The sequence below is a fragment of the Thamnophis elegans genome, chromosome 14, assembly GCF_009769535.1.
Source record: "Thamnophis elegans isolate rThaEle1 chromosome 14, rThaEle1.pri, whole genome shotgun sequence".
NCBI lineage: Eukaryota > Metazoa > Chordata > Lepidosauria > Squamata > Colubridae > Thamnophis > Thamnophis elegans.
The window spans coordinates 32,888,963-32,902,201 of record NC_045554.1 but is presented as its reverse complement, the minus strand read 5'-3'; positions in this window follow the sequence as shown (position 1 = coordinate 32,902,201).

Genomic DNA, 13,239 nt, shown 5'->3' with positions numbered 1-13,239 from the left:
CTTAATTATGATACTTCCAACTATTTTTTTTTTAAAGATAATTCTTAACTATGAAACATTCCAACAGAAAATAGTTATTGGAGGTTAATACTAGAGTAAAATATAAAAATAGGGATGCAGTGGCTCAGTGGCTAAGATGCTGAGCTTGTCAATCAGGAAGGTCAGCAGTTTGGCGGTTCAAATCCCTAGTGCCCCGTAACAGAGTGAGCTCCCGTTACTTGTCCCATCTTCTGCCAACCTAGCAGTTTGAAAGCATGTAAAAATGCAAGTAGAAAAATAGGAACCACCTTTGGTGGGAAGGGAACAGCTCTCCGTGTGCCTTCAGTGTTTAGTCATGCTGGCCACATGACCATGGAGGCGTCTTCGGAGAGCGCTGGCTCTTCGGCTTTGAAACAGAGATGAGCACCGCCCCCTAGAGTCGGAATGACTAGCACATATATGTGAGGGGAACCTTTACCTTTACTAGAGTAAATTTTAAAAATAGTTGACATTTTCACTCCTTGAAGTATTTTTCTTCCATTTGTCTATTTTACTTTGTCTCTCCTTTAAAATGTAGAATAGAAAGACTGGCTAGATTTAAATTATTAACTTACCTTGAAATGCTTACATTTTTGGCGGGAAAGGAGATTCAGTAGGATGGTTAATAGGAGTCGTGGTGGCACAGTGGTTAGAATGCAGTATTGCAGGCTAATGCTGCCTACAGCCAGAAGTTTAATCCTGATTGACTCAAGATTGACTCCGCCTTCCATCCTTCTGAGGTAAAATGAGGACCCTGGTTGTTAGGGGCAAAATGCTGACACTTGTAAGCCACTCAGAGAATTATGTACTATGAAGTGGTATATAAGTCCAAGTGCTATGCTTATCCTCTTCAAGGATAAATATTACTTTAGCTCTGGAGATGGATGGGAGTCTATGCTTTCTTCCCACCCAATATAGTTTTGACCTGGAATCATTTTTTTTCTGCTCTCATCCACATACAGAGCATTGTTTTGTATTAAAAGAGAACATCATTCTTGTGGTAGCTACATTTTCAGAGCTCAACTCCCTGATAACGCTATCTTCCATTGCTTAACATCACTTCCATGACTAGACAGATATTGCCTGATATTCTCCTGGTGAACTCTGCCAGAGCTGTAAAGCAAATAGGCAAAATAACAATAATAATAACAATAACAGTTATATAACAATAACAAAATATTGGCTATTGCAGTTGGAAATGTTGGGAATGACACACTGGAATTGTTTGCCCTTGGCACGGTGATAACATGATCATTCCTAGGTTTGTTACTTTGTTTTAGCTTTATACTGGAGGAAATTTTATGTTTTCGGGGCAATGTAACCACATCAGATATTTGTGTGCAAAAGGATGCATTGAATTGTTCCCTTAATTAAAAGCATTTTGCAGAAAGTAATGCTAACACTATGCCTCTTTCCTGAAAAGAAAAAGAAATTGCTCTTCCAGAAGGTTAGATACATATAATAACAATAACAATGATTTTCACAATAGTGCTGATAGAGATGACCTTGGGAGAAGCAAGAAATACTCATTAAGAGGAGAGGGAAAGAATGAGCTATTAAACAGGGATTTGGAGAAGAGATTACATAGTCCAGAGATTGTAGGACACAGGATAAAGAAATTCAAAATAACCATGCCTTGATTTTCTTCGATATAAGAGCAGGCAGAAGAAGGCATGGACAGGTGGCCAAGATACTATTATTATAATACCTTACAACAGGAGAGTTTCTAGAACCCCTTTAGGTGGTTTACAGAATATAGCATAACAAAGTTAGAAGGATCTTGGAGGTCATCTAGTCCAGCGGTCACCAACTGGTGGTCAGTAAGAAAATTTTGGTGGTCCGTAGAAAAATTATTTGCATTTTTTATTTTGCACTAAATCAGGGGTCCTCAAACTACGGCCCCTGGGCCGGATCAGAGGAGGAAAGAAATTCTGACTTGGGCTCAGCCTCCTGGTGCTTGGGTGAAGGCTGGAGGGAAGTGCCGCTGGTAGCAAAGATCCAGAGGGCCTCATTCCAGTGGGACTGCATCATGGCCTGGAACTGGCTGACCATCTCAGCCTGCTGAGCCTGCACTCCTGCTTACATTCCTGCAGGTCTTTTCTCTGCTTGGAAAGCCTATGCTCATAGTCCTCAATGAGTTGCTTCTACTGAGCCTCCTTCTCGATCAGATCCAATTTGAACTGAGCTGTTTTGCCAACTTTTTCTCATGGTGGCTGCTTAGCTCTAGCAACTGCTTCCTGTTGGGGCTCTAAGGAACCTGGGCATTCAGGCAAGAAGTGGCTGGGAGGGGAGGGCTGAGTAGAGGTGCCCTTCAATGTGAGTGGCATCGAGTTGATCACAACCACCCAGTCACATGACCATCTAGCCATGCCCACCCAGCTGGTCATCAGGCAAATCATATTAGTGGTCCATGGGATTTAAAATTATGAATTTAGTGGTCCCTAAGGTCCAAAAGGTTGGTGACCCCTGATTTAGTCCAACCCTGCTTAAGCAGGAAATCCTATATATCTTTCCAAATAAATGGCTGTCTAATTAATCACTTCTTAAAAACCTTCAGTGATGAAGCACTCACAACTTCCAGAGCCAGGTTCCAGATCCACTAGTTCTTACTGTCAGAAAATTTCTCCTTAGTTCTAGGTTGGATTTCTCCTGGATAAATTTCCTTCATTACTTCTTGTCTTCCTTCAGCTGCTTTGGAGAACAGGTTGATCCCCTCTTTGTGGCAGTCCCTCAAATATTAAAAGACTGCTATCATGTTACCCCTATATCTTCTCTTGATTAAACTAGACTACCTCTTGCAACTTTTCATCAAACACTTCAGCTTCCAGCCCCCTAATCCCCATTGTTGCTCTTCTCTTTCTAGAATCTCAATATCTTTTTTTTTGTATCTTGGTGACCAAAACTTGATGCATAAGGCAGTACTAACATTCATGTGATCTTCATACTGTCCTTGTGTTAATGCAGACTTGACTTGGCCTGCCTTGAAGAGCTGAAAAGTTTTAAACTGAATTTTCTGATAGTACTATTAGTGGCAATCTTTAATTAAACACATTCAGAATCTATGTATATATAAATGGCTGTCTCTCTGTGTGTGTGTGTATGTGTTCCAGCCAGAGGTGGGTTCCTACCAGTTCGCACCTATTCGGTAGAACCGGTTCGTCAAATATACCGAACCGGTTAGAAGAGGTTCTACCAGTGGACCCGGAAAGCAGGTCACACCTACAAAAGAGGTTCCAAACAATTTTGAAACCCACAACTGGTCCTTGGATATGATTAATTTACACTATCATGCTCATATTTATAAAACTCAGTGGCTCTGTGAAAGGTAAGGATGACTACTGCATTTGTGGTGCAATCAGAACATTGCGTGTGTTGAAGTTGTTTTAATGCAAACCAAAGATGCCTTTTAAAAAACAAGTTTACATCATATTCTTATGCATGCCAGTGCTGTGTGTGAGGTAATTTAAGGTGGTTCTGACAAGTGTCGTCGGCATCTTCATATCCGGTCACAAGGGCGGCAAGCCACTCCTATCCGGTCACATGGGTGGCAAGCCACTCCCACAAAGGAGGCCACACCCACAGAGTAGATTCGAACAATTTTTGAAACCCACCACTTGTTCCAGCATAACTCTGGAACGCTTTGAGCAATTTCAACCAAACTTGGTACACAGATGACTTACCCTCTGGAAAAAAATAGCGTGAGGATGACACTCCTAACACCCTTTGGGGTATGTGTTCCATTAAGATACAGGCTGTTGTGCCTTAAAATGGCTTCTACTGTACTGCCATAAATGGCTTCTACTGAACAGCACAGTGGAGTTACCACGGTAATGGTTTCACAGTACTCCACAAGGGGGCTCCCTCTGATAAGGGGAAAAATCCAACATTAGAAATTATATTTGATCTGAACATTTCCCCCCTATAAATAAATATCCGGGCAATGCCAGGTTATCAGCTAGTTATTCATAAATCAAGACAGGGAAAAACGAAAATTGCATTCTTGGTACAATTATGGTGTGCAATCAAAATGACATGCTTGGTGGCATCATTATACCAACTCCATCCTTACATGCTTAGTTACCAGGGTTTGATATAAATATCTAAGTTGTGGCTGTTGCATCATGCAACGTATGTTTCATCACTAGCCTCTGCTTGTCTTTTCCCATGCCCTCCTCCCGTATGTACAACCTGCTAGTTCACAAGTGCCACCAAACTTGAACATTGCTAAAAATAGGCCAAGATTCAGACCTGCAAGAAAGTCACTGGTGATTTTCTGGCCCAGCTCTTCAAATGACTGCTTCTTTCTTAACCTACCTATTGCGACAGGAATATTTTGTTCTTCCTCCCTGTCTGTTTGGAAGTCTATGAAGATTCGGGGTCAAAGTATAATCTCATAATACTAATGATAGCATCGGCTTCACTCTGAGCATCATTTCCAAGTCTCCCATAAAAACCACACCAAACCTGTATGACGCCCTAGTGCAGGACATGTATTATTAAGAAACAAAAAATATAGGTAGAAATCATGCTGTCTTGGGCCACCATTTACTCTGTCAGAAGCTACTCCGCTTCACCCCATTGAGCCCTTACCCAGACAATGCCACTCGAGGCTCATTAAATGCCATTCCTGAATCTTACCCTGCTGCTTCTTTTATAATAATTTTCTGCAATTTATTTGTGCTTAATTATAGAAACTCGGGACCACGCGGAGAGTTCCTACTGTCCTTTTTCCTAGGTCGGTATTTTATTAGCAATTCAATAAAACTGCTAAATTTACAAAAGAAATATCATCTTTGCCACTTCAGATCTCATCAATATTTCATCCTAGTTACACATAGAGCTTCGCTGCAGATATAATTCTCTTGATCCCTACTGTGACCAAATGTCTCTAGCAAATATTGCAGAAATAGCTCAGGAGCCGAAAGTTTAGTCTTTTTTCTTTTTTTTCTTTCTTTTTTTTCAACTGGAAGGAAAGGCATACTACACAAGATCTCTTTCTCTCTTGCACACACACACTTTCAGTTTCTAAATGAGTCTAAGGGTTACTCTGACTATTATGTTTTATTATAACTGCTTTCATATTTCCTCTGAAGCAATGTCTTGGGTAAAATGTGGATGACAATACCATGGCAAAGCGCTGGACGTGTTAACCATTTTACTGCCCAGGCCAGCAGATTTATATTGGTACTTAAATAAAATATTTGGATGTAAATGTCCTGGTCCATTTTAGAGCAGAGAGTGATTGTATTTGGAGCACTCCAGATTCATTCTTGAAAAGGTGCCTTGGGGCACACACAGGGGTGGGATTCTAATGGTGTAACAACCGCTTCACAGAGCACGTGCTTTGCATGTTGCAAGCTCACTTTGTTCATGCATGGGCCAAATGCACACTATGCACGAGTGCAGTGGGTTTGAAAACAGCTCGAAAATTTACCTTCTACTGCAGCCTCAGTAAGTAAAACAGCTGAGATGCAGCAATCTGCTCTGCTGCACCAATCATCTGGGCTTCAAACAAAGGAAATATAGGTCAGTATAGTGAAGGGGTGGGCAGGCGGGTGGGCCCACCTGATCGTGAAAGCAAACTGGTTCACTCTCAACTGATCATCAGAGCTACCAGTTCACCCGAACTGGTCCAAACCAGCTGAATCCCACCCCTGAGCACACAGCAGTATGGATCTAGCATCTGCCTGCCATGCTTTGAAGCAACTGCAAGTCCCCTAAGTCCAGGATAACTTCAAGATGTTGCAATCAGGATGTCAACCCTGAAGTGAACCTGGCTGAGGCCATCTTGGAGGCTTCAGGGTTGCCACAAGGGAGATGAAGGGATAGGGGGGAGAATAGCTAGCTGGGAGTTTGTAGTCACAACAAATAGTTTTCTTGTGGGAACCAAGGACATTCCAACAGGTGGCTGAGAAAAGGAGGAGTGAAGTAACCAAGCAACCAGCTAGCACTTTGATTGGACAACCTGACTGATGACTTGGGGGAATGGGGAACTTTTACTTTTTAATTAGGTGAAAACCGCAGGAACCTTCAGAGTCGGTTTTCACCAGTTGTGCCAATATGAAGTATCCAATAAATCAGTGTTTTTTAACCACTGTGCCGCGGCACACTAGTGTGCCGTGACATAGTGTAAGGTGTGCCGTGGGAAAATTACTTTAGATATAGTCAATATAGGCACAGAGTTAAAAAATTTTAACATTTTCTAATGGTGGTGTGCCTCATGATTTTTTTAATGAAAAAAGTGTGCCTTTGCACAAAAAAGGTTGAAAAACACTGCAATAAATCATTCCTTGAGGAATCTACCTGCCTAGGAGTTCTGTTTTCTCTGGGTTCATTGCTTGGAATGATGACCCAGGAGCTCTCTCCCATTTCTCACATTATCTGAAAATTCCTTGTAAACTGAATTCAAAATATTGCATATCTTTCAAAAAAAAAAAAAAAAAAGCAAAAGAGTTTTTGACTGTTTCTCTGATAGGGCAAAAATGCTACCTAGTTCAAAACTGTTCTGCCTCTGACTCTCAAAAATTCAGAGGATTTTCCTAGCTCTAACCCAAAATGGTGAGGACAGAACCTGGGAACTTTTGCATACAAATAGTAGATTGGATTTCTGGTGGACATAAGGAGGGTCAATGGCTTATACAAGTTGTTATATGCATCATTCACTTTTGGATTTTGCTTTAACATCTTCCGTTTCAATGTAGAAATATGACTGAACTGAAATTTCTAGATTCTATCATATCTCAAGACCTAAATGGACACCTAACATAAAAAATGTCATCATAAAAGCGCAATAAAGAATGTTCTTTCTGCACCAACTGCCAAGCTCAAACTGCCCAAGGAGCTGCTGATACAGTTCTACAGAGGAATTATTGAGTCTGTCATCTGCATCTCTGTAACTGTCTGGTTTGGCTCTGCAACCCAACAAGACAGTCACAGACTTTAGAGGATAATCAGAACTGCAGAAAAAAACAATTAATGCCAACCTGCCTTCCATCAAGGACCTGTATACTGCACGAGTCTAAAAGAGGACTGTGAAAATATCTACAGACCCCTCACATCCTGGACATAAATTGTTTCAACTTCTACCCTCAAAATGATGCTATAGAGCACTGGACACCAAGATAACTAGAGACAAGAACAGATTTTTCCCCGAATGCCATTACTCTGCTAAATAAATAAATCCCTCAACACTGTCAAACTATTCACTAAGTCTGCATTACTATTACTATTAATCTTCTCATTATTCCTATTACCCATCTCCTCCCACTTATGACTGTATGACTGTAACTTTGTTGTTTCTATCCTTATGATTTATATTGATTGTTTCCTAGAATGATTTTCTTGCCTATTTGTACCCTATGACTATCATTACGTGTTGTACCTTATGATTTGTGACAAGTGTGTCTTTTCTTTTATGTACACTGAGAGCATATGGACCAAAGACAAATTCCTTGTGTGTCTAATCATACTTGGCCAATAAAGAATTCTATTCTATTCTGTTTTGAATTTGAACTAAACGAATTTCAGATAAGGTCCAGAGGTGGGTTGCTCCTGGTTCAGGGCAGTTCGGTTGAACTGGTAGTGGCAGAAGCAGGAGGCTCCGCCCACCCACCCAGATGCTTGTGTGCATGCACAGAACTGTTACGCACGCACAAGAGCGTGCACAAGAGTACCGATTAGCAATCCACCACTGATCAGGTCCCTAGGTATTGCACATCCTACTGCCTTTCTTTCTTCCAAAGCCCAAAGCATATAATAAAATTGAGCCAAGTGTCTGCATAATTTTCATCTGCCAATTGCCCAGAGAGCCCATATCTGCAGAGATGCAGAATGCAACTCTTCATTTAGAAAAGCTAGAGATACAACAACTTTCCTTTGACCTTTCCTGTTTTGATTTACACCTGGTTATAAGCATGTTATGCTAGGAAGAAGACGGCATGATTTCCAATTGTTATAAACATTTCTCTTTGCAAACCTTTTTCTTGGTTTTTTGTTCTGGCATGTCCTATCGAAAGAATAGTGTCATGCAAGTCAGATTGTTGTGAAACCTCCTTATGGTAACTGACAAAAATGATTAATTCCTAGACAGTTCTCTATCTAGAGATTGCTTTTAAGGTGGGAAATTATTATGTTTTTGTTCTGCTACTTGACAAAGGCACTGACAGTTGGATATATTAGACAAACAATAAATTGATGTATCTTTACTCTGTTTTTTTATTATGTGTCTGCCTGTCCCAGAAACACTATCTCTCTTGTTGTGCTTCAAGGAAATTTTGTTTTCAAACCAATTAATAACTCTAGTTTATGTACACTGAGAGTATACACACCAAAGACAAATTCCTTCTATGACCAATTACACTTGGCCAATAAAGAATTCTATTCTATTCTATTAATTGAAATAGTGATCTAATCCAAAACAACAGTCTTCTTATTTGGAAGATATTTTTAACATAAACATATACTGTGTTTTAACTGTAATGTTGATCAGCTCAGATGTACAATCTAAAAGCATATGCTTGGAGATCTGATCAGGATATGAATGTAAAATCTTGCTTATCAATGCATTAGAGGAAATGATTGCATCATCTAATTATTGTTCTTTCCAACCAAGTAGTGTAATTCCTGCTTTCTCGTATCAGACAGTCTTTAAAAGTACATGTTTAATTGGTTTCAGCTGTGGTGGGCAAGGTTTTATTTTGTGTCAGCCAGGTATATCTATTATTCTGATCTTATTTCATTTTCACTGTTGAGCTATTTGTTCATGACATCCATTCCAAACAGGTAACAGGTAAAGGTTCCCCTCGCACATATGTGCTAGTAGTTTCCAACTGTAGGGGGCAGTGCTCATCTCCATTTCAAAACTGAAGAGCCAGCCTTATCTGAAGACATCTATGTGGTCATATGGCTGGCATGATTAAACACTGAAAGTGCACAGAACTCTGTTACCTTCCCATCAAAGGTGCTTTCGAACTGCTAGGTTGGCAGAAGCTGGGACAAGCAATGGGAGCTCACTCCATTACGTGGCACTAGGGATGCAAACTGCTGAACTGCCGACCTTCTCATCGACAAGCTGAGCCACTACGTCCCTCTTTCCAAACATTGGATCATAGTTTATATTCTCTTCCCTAGAGAATATGCAAACTTCGGATTTCTAGAACCTTGGAGTTGATGGCATCACATAACATGGTTTGTGAGACAGGTGGGGATTAATAAAACATGAAGAATAATCACATGAAGGAGATGCAATTAACATAAATTCAACTTAAATCCAATCAAACTGAATTTTTGTTCAGGTGATGCTCAGTTTTTGGAAGTACAGTCCTGACAGTCAAAATCAGATAGTAATCCTTGGTATAAAAAACATTGCAAATTTCTAGAATATGTCTTTTTCAGAAGCAATTTTGAGTCCCAAGGAATGTTTGATTCTATGCAAACCTGGCTCTACTTTGAGATTTTCAACTTCTTAATATTATTTTTAAAAATAAAAAGAAATAAAACTGTTCTAACTAATATGAATATAGAGACATCCAGGGATATTTTTTAAAAAAAACCTCTTTTATTGCAACAATTTAATTATAAGAATTATTTTATAATAAAATCCTGCAATCAATCCAGGATAGATTTTTGCTACTGCACAGTTGAAGACGATCCACAGCCATTCATTGATTTTGGCTAGAACTGTTTGAAAAACAAACCAATGTATATTAAGGGACCCTATATAAACATGAGGGTGATTCAAATCCCTAGTGCTGCATAACAGTGTGAGCTCCTGTGAGCAGCTTCTGCCAACCTAGCAATTCAAAAGCACGTAAAAAATGCAAGTAGAAAAATAGGAAACAACTTTGGTGGGAAATCATGCCGGCCACATGACCATGGAGATGTCTTCGAACAGTGCTGGATCTTCGGTTTTGAAACAGAGATGAGCACTGCCCCCTAGAGTCAGGAATGACTAGAACATATATGTGAGGGGAACCTTTACCTTTACCTATATAAAATGATTTTAACAGTGTTCCGTGAGCCTTTGGCATTGAGTCATGGCAGCCACATGACCATGGAGACGTCTTCAGACAGCTCTGGCTCTTCGGCTTTGAAACGGAGATGAGCACTACTCCCTAGAGTCAGGAACAACTAGCAAATATGTGCAAGGGGAAAGTGAAATAAGATCTATATAAAAATGAAGCCCAATTTATGAAAATCCCTTTGTGTGTTGAGGCCAAGTTGTCTTTCAACTCAACATGTTGAAAGTCAAATAAACTTCCTTAGGGTTTTGGTAGTAAAACTGTAGGCAATACTCCATTATCTCCATCATTTCAATTTTGGAACAGTTCTTATAGAAAAGAATTAGAATTTAGTATTGTTATAAACTTGTGTTTGAAGTTTTTATTGTAATTCTAGCTTATCAATATTTTATTTTACAAATTCCATGAGGCTTGAAGTGGTAGTTAAATTGCACCAATAAATGAAATGCTCTTTGTGTTATTTTCATTTGTATGATTAATTTATATTTTAATATTTGATTCCACATCTGTGAATGGTAGTTTATGATAGCATCTAATCATATCAAATCTTGACATCCTTCCCGTAGCAATGCCATAGAACATGTCCAATTTATTCCCAACACTTCAAAAAACAATTTGCACATTTTAATGGTAAACCTTGCAATACAAAACTAGTAAAGATAAAAGGTTTCCTTGTCAGTTGTGTCCGACTCTAGGGCACAGTACTTATCTCTGTTTCTTGGCTGAGAGAGCCAGTGTTGTCTGAAGACAATGTCTATGATAATGTGGCCAGCATGTCTATATACAAAGTTGCACAGAATTCTGTTACCTTCCCACTGAAATGGTACCTATTAATCTACTTGCATTTACATGATTTTGAATTGATAGGTGGGCAGGAACCGAGGCAAGTAACAGGAGCTCATCCCTCCCATTGCACAGAGCTCGGGTCATGAACATGGGGATATCAGCTCTCCAGCTGACAACCTCAGCATCTTTAACCACTGAGCCCTCAAGTCCTGCCCCCAATACAAAACTAGGAATCTCTTAAATTAATTGGGGTGAAGAATTCTACAATAAGATCTTGAGTACTTAATTGCATAATCTGATACTTTTGGTAATTAACAGATCAATTAACTAATAATATTTTATTTGAGATTTTGAAATATTTTTATTTTAAGACAAAAACTTAAAAAAATATGAATGATGCACGTTGTCTTAGAGAATCATATAGATCTTTCTCTCGGAACTATCACTACACATAATTGAGAATGTGTATTATGGGGAAAAATAATAATAACTGTGTGATTAAGCCGCTAAAATGCTTTGCTTTCATCCAGGGTGTTTGTTTTTATTCAAAGGTACTCATATTTAATTGATTCATGCATTGAGGTTTCTACTCTTCCCCCATAATCTTACAAGGAAAATTTCTGAATATTTTAACTTTCTAGCAAATAGATCTATAGTTTTTATCACTTGAGTCAAACGACAGGTTGATTAAATCACTAGATGTCATGATGAAATACTTTATATTAATCATATGAAAATGTTATACTGAGTGAGCACACGAACTGCAGCTGAATTGGAAATGTATGAATCAGATGGCTAGGAATAATAGTATTCCATTTTCAATGTACTGAAAGCTTTTTACGCAGTGGGAAATGAAGTTATTACAAAGGGCAGCTTGGAAATGTACTGCTCAGAGATTTGGGAGTAGTAGTTGTCCTTGAAGTGAAGATTTAATATTGTAGATTTTAACATTTATCCATTTTGGGGTGGTTATATAAAATGTTAGTCAGATGGGTAATAAACTTCAAACAGGCTAAAGTAGAGTTAAAAATGTCTTGGTATCTTTTCTCAATTATCTATTGAAGTAAAGAGAAGAAATTAATGCAAAGACAGTACTTCATCTTAAAATTTAAATAAGAAAATAATGTTTTATTTTAATAATTCTAACCAAAGCTCTTTAAAAGGAGAAAAAAACATGAGTGAACAAGAAGATGTAATATGTTTAAATTAGTGTTTCATTTTATCATTTCAAAATTAAAATTAGGAAAAAAAAATCTGGAAGCCTGGGAATTAAAGAGGAAAAAAATAGTCACTTTAACAACTTTCTTTCAGCGACAGCTATAACTCTGAGTTTATTCCTTGTGAGAAAACTCATCCAACAGACACTTTTTAAGATTTCTGCATTTTATCTGCATATTTCAACCTAAAAATAATAATAAAACCAGGGAATAAATAAAGAAATAAAATAAGAGCAGGTGTGTGTGTGTAATGATAGCTGTATCATTTAGCAGACTGATTTTATGCTCTCTATGCTTCTATGCCCTAACTCAGTGATGGCTAACCTTTTTGTCCTCACGTGCTAAAATTTCGCACATGTGTGCAGCAGCGCACATGCACGTGCCTACACCCACAATGCATTGTGCCCTGCCCCCTGTGCATGCATGCAGCCCCCCTGCATTCCCCCCATGTATGTGCACAACCCCACTCCGTGCCCCATTTTTGAGCCTGTAGGGCCTCTTTGAAGCCTCCTAAGACCAAAAACAAGCCATGGGGGAGCGCGCCACAACTCTTGCAACCCCGCCCCTGCACATGTGCATGATATTCCCCACACATACAAGCGTGTTTGCCACAGGCATGGCAGAGACTCAAAAATCAGCTGGCCAGCGGGAGGCGCATGGACATGCGCATGCCTGGTGGAGCTGAGCTGGATGATGGCTCATGTGCCCACAGAGAGGGTTCTGTATGCCACCTGTGCCACCTGTGCCAAAGGTTCACCATCACAGCCCTATCTTCTTCCTCCTTTTTTCTCTCCAGCAACATTGACTCAAAGCAGAGTAAATACTGTAGCTATTTCTAGTTGTTTCGCTGAATTCCTTTAGATATCAACTCCTACCCACTAAGCAGTTAATATAGACACAAAACACAAAGTACAAAGAATTGTGGGAAATAAGCAATTGAGGCAATATCCCCTTTGCCTCAAATTCGACTGGAGGGGGGAGGGAGATAAACAAAGAAAAAGGAGAGAAATCAAAGACTTCAGTTTTTGAAAAATACATTCAGAAATACTCAGTATCCAACGTTAATTGGTTCTGGTAGGAGGCACAAAGAGGATGAAAAATACCAGCGTCAAACAAACCATGTAAATGTTTGGGCCAGGAAAAAAAAATTGTCTGTTCTTTTCCCTTCCCAGCATAGCTGACGTCTTGTCTGCCCTCTG